The following is a 14689-nucleotide window of genomic DNA, read 5'->3' on the forward strand; positions in this document are numbered from 1 at the left end:
AGTTGCCCTCTACAGGGTGGATGACAGTTCGACCCTATATTTACCTTCTAATGATATGGCAATTACCATCTAGTAATTACCCTGGTACTGGTTGGCATCTGCCCAGCCATTAATTGGTTAATGGCCATTGTACCATGCGGGGAACTAAGAATATGCGTGCTCTTTAATTTCCATATCTTAGAAATCTTCAGCTCCTTGGGAGGCTCCTAAGAAACATGTGGGGAGCAAGGGGGAGTAGTGCTGCCTGTGAAAGGATCTGAGTTCTCAGCTGAGGGTCTTGGACCCGGGAAGGCAAACCCAGCCCATAGCAAGCAGCAGCAGCAGGTGACCGCATGGGGAGGAGTCCACAAAGGCAGGATGGTGCTCCCCATCTCCATCCTTATCCACACAGAGGGCCAGAGGTGGTCATAAGAAGATGCCATTTAAAAACCCATCATATATCCCTCAAGCTTCATTTAAACCACCTAGTTACCCCATCCATCTCTGAGCACACACATTGGGTAGCACATAGCCAGCATCCTTGGTGCATACTGATCTAACCCTTCCCTGCTCCTCACCTTGGGGTCCTACTTGTTAGCTCTGTCTTATGTGGTCTCTTTGTCAGTCCAAGGATCTCAGTCTTGTCTTAGAAAGCAGACTGGGAATGTTCCAAGAGGTGTATCTATCTGAACAACCCTTTGTGTCCTGCACATGATGAGTCTAGAGCAGGTGTGTGAAATATTTGTTGAATGAACAGTAGTTAGCAAGATACAAATGTGAAAAACTTTAGCGTCAGCTACCTCTGGGTTCTCACCCAAGCTTGGTCACTAATTTGTGACCTTGATCCAACAAGTTACTTCCTTTTCCCTTACATTATTTCCTCATTTGAAAATGAGATTAACAATAATTGGCAGTGCTTCTCATATGATACATAGGAGATCCACAATGGTTCCTCACTCATAACTGTATGCACTGTGTGTGGAACTTCCATATTAATGCACATCACATGCACAAAAATATCTGGAAATATACTTGTGCATAGATACACAGGGATAGATAAATATACATAGAAACGTGTGCATACATGGACATATGACCTATAAGGGTCGTTATGAAAAGATACATGTGCATGGGCAAAGTAAAGGTAATCGGAGCAGTTAAGTGATTTACTAATATCTACCATGACCAGTTTGAAGTGGAACAGTCTGTGTACCCCAGCCCATCTGGCCCCATAGCTGCCATCTTAAAGCCAAGATGAGAATGCTTTGTCCATTTATCATTTAATCTGATAAATATTCACTGGGGTGTTATATATGCCAGGAACTGTTCTAGGGGCTGGGGACTTCATGTCCCAGTTGGGTAGAGAGCCACGGAACCAGTGAAACACACTGGGGACATAGTTGAAGGCGAGATGAGATGCTTCAGGGTAACATAGCAGGGAAGAGTGAGGAGAGGCAGCCTGCATGATCAGAAGAACCAGCCATGCGCACAGCTCGGAGGAGCCTCCTGCTGGCATCCAGGGAGGAAGACAGAGTTATCTTCTCTGTCCACAACTAGCTCGTGGTCTGCCTCCTGCAGAGGGGCCTTCCTTTGCTTTTTGGACTGTCTGATTTTTGTAGCACACTATGAAATATCAAAGTTATCATGGATTGGCATTTTGCCTCCTGCTGTCAGATTATGACCCGTCTCCTCCCCTGGAGGTAAGGAATCCTAGGGTTACACGATGGGCCTAAAATCCTGCACTAGTTAAGAAAGTTAAAGTGCAAATAAAGGTGGGGTTTAAAGTGCTTCTGGTACAAGCAGGAGGGTCGGAGTCATGCTTGCCATGTTGGTGTGGAGGAGTCAGAGACAGGCAGTTTGGGGGAGACTTAGCTGCCAGGCAGCCAGCCTACATGGTAAGTTCCAGGCCAGTGAAAAACCCCACCTCAAAACACAAGGTCTCTCTACACACATGTACACACATAAAACACACACATCTAGGTATACACACATACACAATGCAAGCAAAGCTTTGTGATGAGTGGGTTGAATTGCCCCTATTCCTTCTATCTTAGGTGCCAGAAACTTTAGGACAGGGCTGTGTAAGGGAGTCCTCATGTCACTCAGAGCCACAGATGGGAGCTAGGAGATGCTCACTATGCAGTAGTCTTTCGGGCCACTAGCTAGGAGCTATCTGCTCTGATCTGCAGCCAGCCACTATTACCCGCTATTAGCACTGCCCTCTATTAGTGGCTATTATCACTTAGCAACTATTAGGCACCATTAGGTACTATTATCATCTAGCTCCTATTATCTATTATTAGCTGCTGTTATCAACCATCTACTATTATCTACTATCAGCTTCTATTATCTTCCACCATTATCCAGAATCTTCCATTTGTTATCTGTGATCTACTATCAGCTACTATCTATTATCTGTGCTGGGCTACAATCTCTGAGCAACTTTTTATTCTCCGTTATCTACAGTTACCTACCATCTCTCTGCTACTATCTATTATTCAACATCCATCAGCTGCCATCCAGCTATCATTCTTCATCTTTTCTTCCTACCTAAACTCAGCACAGTAATTAATTGCCATTATAAACCCTGAGCCAAAATTTTTGCTTACAGATGTCTCTCTGAGACCAGAGGCTCCTCTTTGACACCTGGGTTTGAGTTTCTGTGGAGTCCCTATACACTCTGCATGTAAGGAGGCCACAGGCTCTCCCTGCCCATTTCCGTGTCCCCAGCTCATGCATCCTTAGACTTCTGGCTGACACATCACAGATCCAGGGGCATATTTGACAGGAAGCCTCAAAAGTCCACTCCTGGGACTGGGAGAAAGACAGCTTTAATGACTCACATTTGGTTTGTCCAATTAGAACCTGCGTGAGGCAGAATGTCTGCTCGTTGAGAATGAAGACTCTGAAATCTGCCTGGAGACCAGACAGATCAAGAAACTCCTCACCTGTCCCTCAGCCCCAAACACATGCCTGACTCAGGTGTGCTCAGTCGACATGACAGACACACAAGGCCGTCCTGGCAGCCAGGGAAGGTGAGAAGTGCTAAGTACAGAAGGCGAGACGCAAGAGCTGCTTCTTGGGGTGTGTGCGGGTTGGGGAGTGAGGGAAAGACTTCCTCCAGGAGGCCTGGATGCCTTCTGACCACTGACACTGTCTCAGGAAGCGAAGACAGGATAGAGAGCCTAGAGGCAAGGGTGTGACCTTGAATGAGTCATTTAACCTCAGGGAGTTCACGAGGGTAAGTGCAAGTGTGCTCACGTGTAAGGCAGGTGGCCAGAAGAGGGAGGGGGCGGTGGGGCAGCCTCGTGAGCTCATCAGCTTCCAGGGTGGTAGCAGGAGCAGCCTAGATAAAGAGCCATCAAGTGGCACAGCTGGAGTGGTCATTAGAGAGCATTCTAGAAGGGGTTTTCAAATTGCAGGTCATGACCCACTGGGGTAGTGAAATCGATTAATGAGCTGTGACCAGTGTTGAAACTAACAAACATAGGAAACAGAATAAAATAGAAAAATAGTAGGATGCATCCTGTAGAGTAAGAATAACCTTTGTTTTGTAGGGGAAAAAAACATATTTACATATAAAATGGGTTATAAAAAATACAGTTCTTGCTGTGAGTTATAGTGAAACAAAGTTGAAAAGCATCTATCTGGTCTAAATTTTTAACTTGGAAATCAAGACACAGAGAGGTTCCATGCTGAGTTCATATAAAATGTACCCATAAAAGGAGTGGATAGTTGGGCCAGGGACAGGATTTTCCCTGCTCCCTCCAGGAATGAGGGCTTTTGGGAGCACTCAGATGGGGACTTTCTTGCTCATAGAGGGTGTTGGTGGGTCTCCTAATGGGAAGCTTCAGATACAGAAGGAGGCATCCCATGTACCAGATTAACCTACAGATACAGAAAGTGAACCCACCCTGGTCCTGACCCCATCACAACATTCATGACCAACCTTCAGGACTCTGTGGAGTCAGATGCACATAGACCTGGACTCACATCCTACATTACCTCTTACTGACTGGATCAACCATGGTTCCTGAGCCTCAGTTTCTCCAGTGGCAACTGAGGACTCCATGAAGATTTGTTTTAAAGAACTTAGTGAAGCCAAACCCTTTGGTGTAGGCTGACAATCCCAGGTTTTGGGGAGGCTGAGGCAGGAGGATCACAAGCTGAAGACCTGCCTGATCTACAGAATGACTTCAAGGTCAGAACCAACAACTGAGTGAGAACCTATCTCAAAACAATAGTAAAAAGAGAGCTGGGGATGTAATCCATTGGTATAGCTTTTGCCTAGTGTATGTGGGGCTCTGGGCTTGATCTCAAGAATTGAGAGTAATGTTTTCAATAATTGCTTGTGTTGCTTTCTCTCCTTCTGCCCCTCCAGCGCTACTCTGCTCACAAGGCTTGTGACACTACGCAGCCACCTCAGCAGCAGAGCTGGTTCCTACACCAACAGGTCAGTGAAGTGAACATATTCACTATTTACATTATGTAGGCAAAGAGGCCTGAGTGCTCTCCCCCCCTTCCCACAAGAATGGCATAGATCATAGACTTAGAAGCCATAGGTTTTCCCAGAAAATTCCAGAACCTCTTGACATAAGCAAGGGATATCCTTGGGTCACCCCCCAAGGAGCTTTGAGTTGGGCAGCAGCAGAGGTTTAGTTTACTGTGGTACGTGCTCTTCCCCACCCATCCCCCAACCTGGCTTGTATTAAAACCACTGACCAGGCGAATCCACTTCTCACCTTGTCTCCTGGACCCCAGATGGATCTGGCCAGGAGGTCCATTAATGAGAACCATGAGCTAAGCCTGGAAAGGCTTTAATGCTCTAGAGGAAAATATTGTTTTTTCCACATTTAAAAAAAGTGTTTCTATTATCTCCCTCAAGATAAATTTCAGCTATTTACTCACAGCTTCCTCTATGAAAGAAGCATATGCATTCCCCTGGGGTGTCTTTCTTGCCTGATAACCTCATAACCAGATTGTAGACGAGTATATATCAAGATGCTTGTTACGGCACCTCCTCTCTCAGGTGTGGGGGGAGATGGATGAGGACGAGTTTCAGGTACTCAGGATGTAAGCATCTTAGGTCCTCGCTTCGAGGACAGGTTTTTCCTTCATGAATGACTTCCCTGCCTGCTCACACGGTACCATTCGTTAGGAAGTATTGTGAATGACACCCTGCCCTTTTAGAATTACAGCTGTCTGGATTCTCTTCTTTGAACCTATGTGGGGAAGATTGCATGACACAGCTTGATAGGGCAATACCTGTCTCATCCTGATTTTGTATGGTTCATCCTTTTGCCCTTTGAGATGTCTCCTCCTTCTCTTCCTTCTCTCCTTCTTCCTTTTAAACATAGCACCTCACCTTTCCCCTCGTTGGCAGTCTGAAGACAAGATGGGTCTCCAGCAGCTGTACTGGAGTCAACCCTCGCATGTTTGGCGAGGGTCCTCTCTCTTGCCATGGCTGTTCAACATGCTAGCTAGGGTTTGATCTAGGAATATGGGCTGAACATGTGCAGGCAGTGTTCTGTCAGTACTCAAAGGACCTGGGCTTCATTAAATAAGCCACCTTTCTTGAGTGGATTATGGAAGATCGAGAGATCATGCTAGCATCTACATACAAAGAAAAAAGAAAAGAAAAACACTGAAACTTTAAGACCTTAAAAAACAAAACAAAGCAAAAAGCCCCAAACCCAAACAATCATTCTCATGAATCCCAGGTGGGCCTTGAATTCTCTGTGTAGTGCAGATGACCTTGAACTTCTGAACTGTCTTCTTGGCTACTGAGATTATAGACACACACCACTACATGCAGTTTATGTACAGTGCTATGGACTGAACTCGGGGCTTTGTGCAATGCACTGTACCATGTAAACCACACCTCCAGTCCTCCGAGTATGTTTGCATACACCCTATTTTTTGGGCTGGAAATGTGGAGCTGATAGCCATATTCTTTTCTCCTGCAAACTCACTCCCCGCCCCAACCTCATTCGCCTAGAACTCTTCCCTAAAGACTCCCTGCTCTTCCTGGGAAGCCCTCAGCCTGCCCAGGGCTACAGGCTTGCAGATAGAACACCTTTTGGACCCATGAGATGACTCAGCAGGCAGAAGTACTCAGTGCACAAGTCTAATGACCCAATTCCATCCCCAGAACCCAAGTAAAAGCTGTATGTGGTAGCCCACATCTACAATCCCACTATGCCTAGAGAGACAGGATGGGAGACAGGAGAGGTGATCGGAAGCTCACGGCTTAGCTAAGCTGGGGTTTGGGGCAATGGTCTGGCGTTTGGGAGGCTGAGGCAGAAGTGCAAGTTCCAGGCTAGCTTGGGATAAAAAGTGGGTGCACAGCCAGTATGGGTGAGACCCTGGCTCAGAATTAAAAAGGAGGGGGCGGAGCGGGAGGCAGCTGGGAATGCAGCTCAGCGGCAGAGGGCTTGCTTGGCAGGCACCAGGCCCTGGTTTCAGTCCTCAGTACTGGGGGAAAAAAAAGTAAAAGTAACACTATAGTTAAATTGGGTACAGTGATGCATACCTGTAATCTCATCCATCAGATGAGGCAAGAGGATTATGATGGGTGGCCCGCACGCCTGTTCTCTTAGCTACCCTTCCCAGGTCCAGATGACCACTTCTCCACTTTCTACCAATTTGTTAATTCGGGGCATTTCGTTTAAATGGCTCTCTGTGCTTGGTTTCTTTCACTTAGTATGTTTTTGAGGTTCATCCACGCCATGGCATGTATTAGTATTTGTCCTGTATTATTGTTTATTAACATTGATTTATCTATCCACCGATGGTGCACAGTGCCAGTGCTGGGGCTTATGTTCTTTCTGTATGTGCTGCAAGTACCAGAGACCGCTGAAGCATCTTAAGTGATAGCAAAGATAAGGTTGCCTAGAAAAACATAAACTCTAAGGGAGGAGGAAGACAAGCATGGCTCAACCCAAGAGCACAACACTGTCGAGTGGCGCTTTCTTTCTATCTCTTGACCCTCGCGCGCAACACACTGCTATGAATATTCATGTACAGACCTTTGTGTGGACACACATTTTACTTTCCCATGGGTAAATACCTAGGAATGGAATTGTTGGGTCATATACTCATATTTTCTGTACTTGCATTTATTGTATAGCCTATATTAAACATTTTAAAACAAAGCATGAGGCTATTTTCCAAAGAGGAAAGTGACTATTTTGATGCCCCCGCACCTCCCCCCCCCCAAGGTATGGACTTTTCCGTTTTCTCATATCCTCAACAGCATTTCTTATTCCATGTCATTTTCCCCACTCCTGTATTGGGCCTTGAGCACAAGACCTTTCTCATGGTAGACAAGTGCTCTGCCACTGAGCTGTATCCCAGCCTGTCCCAGTTTGATGGGAAGAGACTGGAGTAGGTGTAGATTTTAGGTGGGAATCAAATTTGTGCAGCCACTCTGGAAAGCAGCCTGGCACTGTGCTAAACTGTTAATCGTGCAACACATAAGGTATGCAAATTTAGAAATCGTGCTGTACAACCCAGCAATGCATTCCTCAGGCTTCTCTGGGTTCTGTGGGTTTCCATATAAACCAGATGTCTTGTTTCTGTTCCCTTTGTCAATCACCCACAGAGAACAATTTTGGATTCATTCATGTTGTCTGTCACCTGACCCATTATAGGTTTCCAGGAAACAGGAGTCAGTCCTTTTTAGTGTAAGCCTCCAAGGAGGACCTAGAGCATCCTCAGCAGAAGGCTTGTTGCCAGGGAAGGTGGGGCTTCATCTGAGAGACAAGGAAGAGCAGCTCAGGTGTGTGTGGATTAGGACTCAGACATTATCCGATGTCCCTCTTTTCCAACTCAGACTGGGTATCCCTCCCCTTTATTTTGAGCTCTGTGCTTTGAGTGCCGTTAACAGTGCTTGTGGTGGGATTCATTCACTCTTCTGCTCACCATATGCCAGCTGTTTCCTCAATGCCTGTTAGCACCTTACATTCTGGGAAGCGATAGGGAAGGCCAACACATTTTGTGGAGACGCAACTGTGGTCAGGAAGCCCAACTTAATCTTAGCAGATCCTTTAGCCTAGGAGTCTCTTTGGTGCAGGCCAAGGACTGTTGAATAAAGTGGGTATATTTCTCTTTGGGGCTACTAGACCAGTGTCCAAACAACCAGGCCTGGCCTTACTCAACACAGTGCTTCCTGCCTAGTCCTCAGCAGGCTGTACTTTGGGGCAACTGAAAGCATCAGATGAGGGTGAGGCCGCACCCCCAAATCTTCTTGCTTGTAGCTATGTTTTAATCAATGGAGTGAGACATCTTTGTGCTCACTTAACAGGTGCACTTGAGAAAGGCCTGGGGGATTAGGTGTCTCCTGGGCACTCATCTGTCTTCTGCTGACTTGTTCACTTCCTGCCTCCACTTGCAGGAAACTGAGCTTGAAGAAGAAAAGGTGGCTTTGCCAGTTCTGCAAGCCTAATTATTAATTGCCACACCTCTTGAGGGGGGTATATTGCAGAGCATAAGCTACAAAGGGCTTCTCTTTGCAAATCCATATTTTCTTCTCAAGCTGTCTTCAGGGAGGGGCCTTGGAAGCCTTGCTGAGAGCTTTAGAAAGCAGCCTGTGCCATCTTACATCTTGAGGTTTTCTAACAACTGGTGGCATGTGGCAACTTTGGAATCCATGGTATGTGTGAATTTTGAGTGGGGAAAGTCATCCTTTAACTAGTTGCATTGCTATCTCAAATAAAGAATAGCACCCTCCTGGCCCAAGATGGCGCTGCCTTGTGACCTCCTCAACCCAGTTAACTGTACACGGTACACTTGCTGGGGCACATTCTTTCTGTATGTGCATCAAGCACTGAGACCTCTTAAGTGATAACAAAGGTACGCCATCTAGAAAATAGGATGTTGGCCGGGCGGTGGTAGCGCACTCGGGAGGCAGAGGCAGGTGGATCTCTGTGAGTTCAAGGCCAGCCTGGTCTACAAAGCGATTTCTAGGAAAGGCACAAAGCTACACAGAGAAACACTGTCTCACAAAAAAAAAAAAAAAAAAAAAAAAAAAAAAGGATGTCCGAAGAAGGAGGACTTCAAGCATGGCTCAGCCCAAGAGCATAGCATGATTGCTAAGTCCTTCTGTGTTAGTCATTTCTCTCCCGCTGGACAAACTACTTGACAAAAACTACCTGAAGAGGGAGGGGCTTGTTCCGGCTCACAGATCAGGGGCCATCAAAGTGGGGAGGGCACATCCGGCCGCAGGAGTGGAGGGCGCTGGTCCCTTTACATCCACAGTCAGGGAAGAAGTGGGTGATGGTGCTCAGCTTGCCTTCTCTTGATTGATTCAGTCAAGGACCCTGGCCTGTGGGATGTGGATGCTCCCAGACAGGGTGTATCTTCTCAATGAACTTAATAGAAACTCCGTCACAGACATGCCTAGAATCGGCTGCCTAAGTGAGTCTAGAGCCTGTCAAACTGATAATCAGTTCTGACTGTCACAGCTTCCCATTCCTCAGATCTACTGGCTATTGGTTTCCTTAGACACCCGGGTTCCCAGAAGGCTATAAGGTAGTTCTGACTATCTGAGGCTGCTGTACACCTGTGGCCGGAGACCTTTAGAATCTGCTGATACCTCAGTCTTACTGCTAGAGACTCTGGATCCACAGTGAAAACTGAGAGTCAAGACTGACCTGAGTCTGGGCTTGTGGAACAGGCCTGTAATCTTAACTACTCTTGAGGCTGAGGCAGGAGAATTCTAAGTTCAGGGCCTTCCTGTGCTACAGTGCTGCAGGATGAGTCCAAGATGGAGCTTAGAAACTTAAGGAGACCTTATCTCAAAATAGAAATACAAAGAGAATATTACGGATGCAGCAGAGCTTGCCTCATGTAAGAAAAGCCCAAGTATTGAGAAAACAAAACGCAACCAACCACCACCACTGCCAAATCACCAACCACAAACCCACCTGGGAAGTAGAAGAACCATACTTCCAAAGCAGTGTTTGATGAGAGGTAAAGTCAAACTGGACTTAATGCATTTCATCTATTCTAAGATGCCATTGGTTAGAATGCACCATTTTTTTTTTATATACTCTAAGATGGGAAAAATGATGTCTGCTAAATTACAACCCTCCATTCATTGTTATCTTTGTTCTGATCCCATATTTCAGAGATGAAATGTGAAAAAGTATGTCTCTAACTCCATGAAATAAGGTTTGCATCTAAAGAACTGTCCCTTAAAGTAGTCCCTGGGGAGGAGTAATTTGCTACAGATTCCTTTGAAGTGGCTTCGTTTCTAACCTGTGGAATGTTTCTTTTGCCTTCAAAATCCATTTTCTATTTATACAAGAAAATCATAGCGTACTGGAGCTAGAGGAGACATTAGTAACCATCCAGACAGCCCCCCAGATCGATTTAATTACAGTTACACCTTGTTGCAGACTAAAAATGGTGTTTCCCAGCCTTAATTGCTCACTCTATTCACCACTCTTGGCTCTGGATAGCTTTGGGTTGCTTCCAACCTTCAAATCCACCCTCCCTGGTTGAAGATCTGCCACCAACAAGGCTAAAGTCTAACAGGTGCTTCCAGCAGCTTCCCAAGGCAGGGCTGAATAATGGGATGGGTATTGCAACCATGTGGAATAAGCCCTCAGCCTCAGTTTGAAGAGATGTTGTGTCATGAGTAGTCATTTGGCCAAGCCTTGTTTCACAGAGTGGCGCTCCTGGGAATGGGACTCTGGGGCACCTTGCAGACAGGCTCCAGTGAATCAATGGCCACTCATTACTAAAAATGAGCTGGGGGGGGGTACACATATAGTGCAGTCCAATGTACACAACACAGCCTACAGCCCTGTCAGAGAGAACATGCATGGGTCCTCGCCATGGTTTACAGAGACAAGCTAAACTGTAGAGAGCATGTGGCTGTGCCAGGGTCATGGTAAGTGGGAACTGGGCCCAGGGTAGCATAGAGGCCTCCTGGGTCTTTGGCTACCTCCTCTCTCTTTACCATGTTCCCTAACATTTATGTAGCTCAGGACTTAAGGAGATGCTTGGGGAGAAATCAGTCAGCTCTCCAAGGAAGGGGGTCAGCCTTCTGGACTTAGAGCATGCTCAGTCTACAGTTTGTCTTTCTGCTTGGGCACAACTCTGTCTCCAGTGGGGAGCACATGCCAGGATCAAAGGGCAATAAAATCCTTGCCCTGGCAGCTCTAAGCAGATTATTTTCCATCTGTAATATGAGGGAGACAAGGAACTTGGTGATAACTGCTTATGTAGGAGTGAGGGGGGGATGGAGGTAGGGAGGAGACAGTTGAGCCACTAATTTATGCAAAAACTGGGGGGCTGGGGACACTTTTAAGATTTTTTTTTTGTTGCTAGCACACAAGGTATTTGTAGCACAAATCCTAATTGATCTTATTAAAAACCCAGAATCAGATATCAGGGTGAGAGATGAAAGATCAGAGAAGCAGAGCAGCCAGCTGCTAGTTCTTACTTCTCTGAACTCCTCAGCCGAAAGGAACCCCGAGCTCCTGTCTCCTCCCACCTTACATGATGCCTCTCTCTGCCCAGCCATATCACTTCCTGTCTCCACCTCCCTAGTTCTGGGATTAAAGGTATGTTTGCCTCTGCCTGGCCTCTACCGCTAACTAGTGGCTGGCTTTGCCCTCTGATCTTCAGGCAAGCTTTAATTGTTAGAGGAAATATCACCGTATTTCCCCTTTTTTGTCTAAAATAAAAAAGAAGGTTATAACGAACATAAGAAAAACTATATACAATATGTCCAATAACTATATACAATAGTTACAGGCAATAATGACATCAGTTAGTGCTGACTCCAGTACTCTGTAAGAGCAGCGTAAGATGCTCTTACACGGAGCCATCTCTCCTGTCCCTAAACCTTCCATAGCAGTGGAGAAAGGCAAGGCAAGAGAACAGATGACTGACAGGACCTGGCCCTGCTCTCTTTTCCCTCCCACCTCTGTCCTGCACCAGTGTGGTGATACCAAGCTGGCACACCTTCTCTCACTGGACTCACCTCTGTTCCTCCACCTTCTGTCATACCTTTCTTTAATCCTGTAAAGATGCATCTTCATATTTGTAGTGTTGTTGTTGCTGCTATTTGGGGGAGCCAGACTGGAAACAGCATTGGTCTAGGATGATGGTTCTCAAAGTCCCACCCTCCGGCCATCATCAGCATCATCTGGGGACTTGTTAAAAATGGACCTATTGAGTTAGACGTTTTAAAGGCAGGATCTGTAGTCTGTTTTCACAAGCCCTCTTGATTGTTTTGATGGAAGCTTTGGGGTGGCCATGAAATCCCAGAGCTGTTTTTTTTCAGGTCTAGCTAAACTTTTGAGCCATCTAGCAAGTCTTAAAAAATACTAGCCATCCCAACTGCAACCATTTAACCTAAGAATGGCTGCACTTGCTACTACAACTTAAAAAAATCTTTCAAGTGACTTTCGTGCACAGTGGAGGTTGAAATAGAGCCAGGCAGACGGCTTGGGGTCTTACAACAGTTTCAGAGAAGGAAGGTTGCTTACTGGGGGTCTGAAAGTTGGTGCAGGCCTTCCTTGGGCTTCCGGTCCCTCCTTGAGGCTGCTAGTGTTTGGAGCGTATGTGGGGCTCCGAAGCTCCTAGAGCACCCCACATTTTGTTCTAGCCTCTGCCTGAGCCTGGCCTTACTATATCAGGAGTTAAACTCCCAGATTGTCTTCTTCAGCTCTGTCTTCCTGTCTATGGGGAACGCTCTAAAGAAGGAGATAATACCTGTGGGATGTTACTCTCTCCTGAGCTGTCCTGCATCTACTGGTAAAAGCTGAAGAAGGGTCATGCCTAAGTTGTAGAAAATTGGTGTCTTTATTTAAGTCAGCCTGGGAGACCATTGGCATTTCTTCCTGAGGCTGGGATGCAGCTTGCACTTGCCTTCAGGAGGTTCCAGGTTTCTCCCTGTGGCTCCATTCTTGTCCAGTGTCACTGTCCTAGCAGAATTTGTGTGGAGAGAGTAGAATAAGGAAATGGCCCAGATGTACCTAGAAGAAGCCTCCATCACCTGAAATGAGCCTCCCAAAACCAAGCTGTTTTTGTTCAAATGGAAATGAGTAAGAGCATTGTTGGGTAATTTTTCCCCCAGTGACAGATAATTAGGAGTCTTAATTAGCTTGAACTTAGTCTAAAAGTAAAATAGTTCCCTGAGGTTGTCCAGGGCATAGGGATGGTGGCGTGTGGCATGGGAAATGACAAGGAGAAGTCAAAATGGAAGTCAACATTTGCATGGGTCTCAGTGGCAAATGAGCCAGTTACATGTGGCCTATCAGGTTGGCTCGGGGTCTAGACTAAATCCACATGCATGTGTCTGCTGCAGGCCCAGGGACTGAGGGGAGGGCTCAGCTCCTAGGTCCACCAACCTGCCCTGCAGTAATATTTGGTACTTGTGCCATGAAAGCAGCTGGTTTCCTGGCACCTGCTGCCTGGCAGATGGGCCCTGACCTTTGTAGCAACTAGCAGTGTGTTAGGTAAACAAGACCCCCTACCCCTTCCCCTCTCCTGCTCCTGCTGCCAGTGAGCTCTATTTTTGACAGCCTTGGGTCCAGGAGACTGGGAGTGTTATTGGTGGGGGCAGAAGAGCTAGCACCTGCTGAACTAGGAGTGGGAGGCAGATGGAGACTAGAAACACGGCCTTTCACCCTAGCCAGATTTGGTCTGTCCACAGGAACCAAAGAGATCCTCCACAGCCAGCCAAGAAACTCTGAGGATGTTGTGGGGTGGCTGAGGCTGGCAAGAGAGAAGCAAGTTGAGACAGTCCAGGGCTACGGCCACTTGCCTGATCTTGTCACTGAGAAATCGGAGCAGATTCTCTGTTGGGAGGGTCCAGGGCCATGCAGCAGGGCCAGGCCCTGTCCCCAGTTAGCCTGATGGATGGCTCCTGTGCTGCTAATGTGGTTAGGGCAGGCAATGGCCTGGGGAGCTGGGTGTGCAGAGGAGCTGGGTGTGTTACAGGATTTGCTGTAATCGCATTTGCCTGTACACAGACAGGGTGCACAGTACTCACCCAGAAGCCCAGAGGACATTAGTTAAAGTCATTTAGAAAAAAAAAAAGTTTATATATATATATATATATATATATATATATATATATGGTTATAGCTTTTTTTTTTTACCTTATTGTTATGATTATTTTAAACAATCAGTTTACTGCCCAGGGCACACACAAAAAGAACAGATCTGAGGCAGCATTATGGAAGAACGCTCAGGCAGCTTGAATTAGGGGGTGTGGAGGTGCGGGAGGGAGCCGGCTGTGGGAGGAGGTGGAGGAGAGGCTCCACTCTGCAGGTGGAGGGGGCAGCCCATGCTGTGCTGCCTGATGGAGAACACTGAGCCGTTTCCCAGGCCTCACTGGCCACTGTTTTTAAACAAGAAATTTGGGGCTGGGGATGTAGCTCCTTCAGTGGAGTATTTGCCTAGCAAGCACAAGGCCCTTATATTTCTGGAGGCCCTTAACTCAATTGCTAGCACGGTGTAAATCAGGTGCAGGGGTACATGTGAGTAATCCCAGCACCCAGGAGATCGGGAGTTCATAGTCATCTTTGGCTACTGAGCAAGTTCAAGGCCAGCCCAGGCTGTATGAAATAATAATAACAACAACAATAAGAAGACTTTTGTTTTACAACTTTAGTTAAAAAACAAACAAACAAAACCCTAACACACCCCCAAAACTGTGATGCTGAAGCAGAACTCCCAGAGGCCTCAG

General features: G+C 46.6%; 1 pseudogene; it reads left to right on the forward strand.

Moving 5' to 3' along the window:
* Window positions 1-5374: 5374 nt before the first annotated feature.
* Window positions 5375-5543, forward strand: LOC143274244 (small ribosomal subunit protein uS14 pseudogene; annotated as a pseudogene).
* Window positions 5544-14689: the final 9146 nt, after the last annotated feature.

The sequence above is a fragment of the Peromyscus maniculatus genome, chromosome 7 (genome assembly GCF_049852395.1).
Source record: "Peromyscus maniculatus bairdii isolate BWxNUB_F1_BW_parent chromosome 7, HU_Pman_BW_mat_3.1, whole genome shotgun sequence".
In the NCBI taxonomy this organism is placed as follows: Eukaryota; Metazoa; Chordata; class Mammalia; order Rodentia; family Cricetidae; genus Peromyscus; species Peromyscus maniculatus.